The sequence below is a fragment of the Aotus nancymaae genome, unplaced genomic scaffold (genome assembly GCF_030222135.1).
Source record: "Aotus nancymaae isolate 86718 unplaced genomic scaffold, 86718_ANA_hifiasm-v0.15.2.pri h1tg000028l, whole genome shotgun sequence".
In the NCBI taxonomy this organism is placed as follows: Eukaryota; Metazoa; Chordata; class Mammalia; order Primates; family Aotidae; genus Aotus; species Aotus nancymaae.
Genome location: NW_026988441.1, coordinates 13,899,676 through 13,902,641, shown reverse-complemented (window position 1 = coordinate 13,902,641; position 2,966 = coordinate 13,899,676).

Sequence of the window (2,966 nt, the reverse complement as noted above, 5' to 3'; positions counted from 1 at the left end):
CCACTATGTCGTCAACCCCTGGAGACCGGAAGCGGATCGGCGCGGTGGCCGCTGGGAAATACAGTTCTGAGCAGAAAGAGCCTCAGAAGCCTTGAGCTCTGATCTGTTCAGGTTGACCCCAGCGTACAACCGGGGCTGACCCTTAAGGAAGCCGAGCCTAGTGGATTTGTAGGAGTTCTATCCCCGGGGTGCACAGGTTGCTGCCGTGGGCAAGGATCCCCATCTGAGAGGAGCATTTCCCTTTCGGAGCGTCAGTGTAACTTACTTTTTCTCTCCTTGGAGAAGAATGCAAATGAGCAGAACTTTTAAAGAAGAAAGAAGTTAAAGTAAAATTATGTCAAGATGCAGCTGCTTTAACCTCTTTGTCTCAGACCCCAGCTTCCACTTCTCTGTGGTATTTGAAGGGGACTCAGCGTAAATTTGAAAATCTTGAGAAATTGATTGGTTATGTACTAGGAGGGGAAGTGTGGTTTACATTGGAGATTTCAGAATCAAATGTCCTGGATTCTTCGAGACAATGTTCCTGTTATCTGCAGAGAAAAATGTGATTCAGGAAGACATGGAAACGGATAAAAGTGCACAAAGAATTACTTGCCTTATCTTGAAGGATGAACAATTAACACTTAGTTAAAATACCATAAACAAATGCAAAAGAGGGCTTGTTTTTCCTAGAAAGAGCCTGATTTCACTGTTGTAGTCTAGCAATATTGAACTTTTAAAATCATTTTTCTAGTTTCCTATGCTACATAAGGAGGAAACATGGAATAATAACAAAACGTCTTTTCATTCCAGAATTATGACAGAAAACAAATAACAAGATAATCAACTCAACCGTATCAATAACCACATTAAATGTAAATGACCTAAACACCTTAACTAAAAAGATTGTCCAATTGGATTTTTTTAAAAGTCAGACCCAAATGTGTGCTGCCTACAGGTAATATGTTAAATGAAAAGCACTAATAGGTTAAGAGTAAAAGGATGGAAAAATATACACCATCCTAACACTAGTCAAAAGAAAGCTGGAGTGACTTTACTAAAAACAAAGTAGACTTCAGGACAAAGACTATTACCAGGGATAAAGTAGGGTTTATCATAATAATGATAAAGCAGACAGTTCATTGAGTGGAAAGAACAAACCTAAATTTTGCTCCTAAAAGCAAAGCTTCTAAGTACCTGTTAGATCAAAAAGGAGAGAGATCCACAATTATAGTCAGATATTTCAATATATCTCTCTTGGTAATTAATAGAACAAACACAGAAAAGCAACAGGTTATAGCAGATTTGAGCAACATATCAACTTACTTGATCTTATTACATTTGTGGAACACTCTCCTCAATGACAATAAAATTCATCTATGTGGACAGGGGATACATACCAGTATAGACCATATTCTGGGCCATAAAACAAGTCTCAATAAATGTATGAGGATTCAAGTCATATAAAGCATGTTCTTTGACAAAAATGGAATTAAATTAGAAAGCAATAACAGCTGAGTATATAATATATTGTCCAAAGTAGTACAGATTTGAAAAGGTATGAATACTAAGGTAATTGAAATTATGTAGTGTTTAAAAAATTCCTTTATTAATTATAATATTATGTTATATCCTAAAGGGTAAAACAATAACATATATATGTTAAAGCAAAATAACATTTTTGTAGTAAGGAAAAAAATTTTTTTTTTTTTTTTTTTTTTTTGAGACGGAGTTTCGCTCTTGATACCCAGGCTGGAGCGCAATGGCGCAATCTCGGCTCACCGCAATCTCCACCTCCTGGGTTCAGGCAATTCTCCTGCCTCAGCCTCCTGAGTAGCTGGGATTACAGGCACGCGCCACCATGCCCAGCTAATTTTTTGTATTAGTAGAGACGGGGTTTCACCATGTTGACCAGGATGGTCTCGATCTCTTGACCTCGTGATCCACCCGCCTCGGCCTCCCAAAGTGCTGGGATTACAAAAAATTTTTAAGCTATTTTTGTTAACTAAACATTAGAATAAACAGAAGCAGAATAAATATATTTAAGTATATTCTGATACTTTAATCAATTTCTTAACCAATATCACCATGCTTTTTAAGTATTTTCTTTCAATGTGGTCTATTATTTTTAAATGTTGATAAAATTTTATGTAATCTTCAATGTTGGACTTTATGGTTAATAAACTTGAAATTATAGCTACCTTCAAATGACTCTCCTCTGAACACCATACTTTTAAAATTGAGATGTATGCTCTGTATATACTAAGGTAACCAGAAATCTCAGAATATATCCAGTGAAATGGGAGATATCCTCACGAGTATTGTGAATATTGAATATGGAAAAATTAGATTGCAGTTAATATTCTAGCAGTTAATATATCTTACCTTCAAGGTACATCTCTTTTTTTGCTACCTTGTCTAAGAAGGGTACATTTCTTTGAAAACTATCTTTACGAGGCAAACATATTGGCTCTATTTATGATTTCTTTGAATGTTAAGCCAAATTTAGATGCTACAGGAACATAAGCCTTCTCAACTGCACTCCATTCTGACACCAATTGCAAATTGATCCGGTTAAAATTTGGAGCATCATCAAAAATCTATTCCCATAGCTGAAGAAATCCCTAAGCAAAATTGAAGAATTTCAAAATTAAATCCTGTATGCCATCTGATATTTCATGACTTAATTTATTCAGTTTCTCTCTTAATTTGTAAGACTAAATTCCATTGTCTTCATGTTGGCAAATTTTGATAACTAAAATTCAGTTGAATTTCTATGTTGAATAGGAGTACTAAGAGAAAGCATCTTTGTCTTGTGCCAAATAAACACAATCTTAAACAACCAAAGGATTAAAGAACAAATAAAAAGAGAATTTAGAAAATATTTTAGATAAATACAAATAAAAACACATGTTACCAAAGCTTATAATATGCTTACTACTAAGAAAAAAATGTGTAGTTCTACATGCCTATATAAAAAAAAAGAT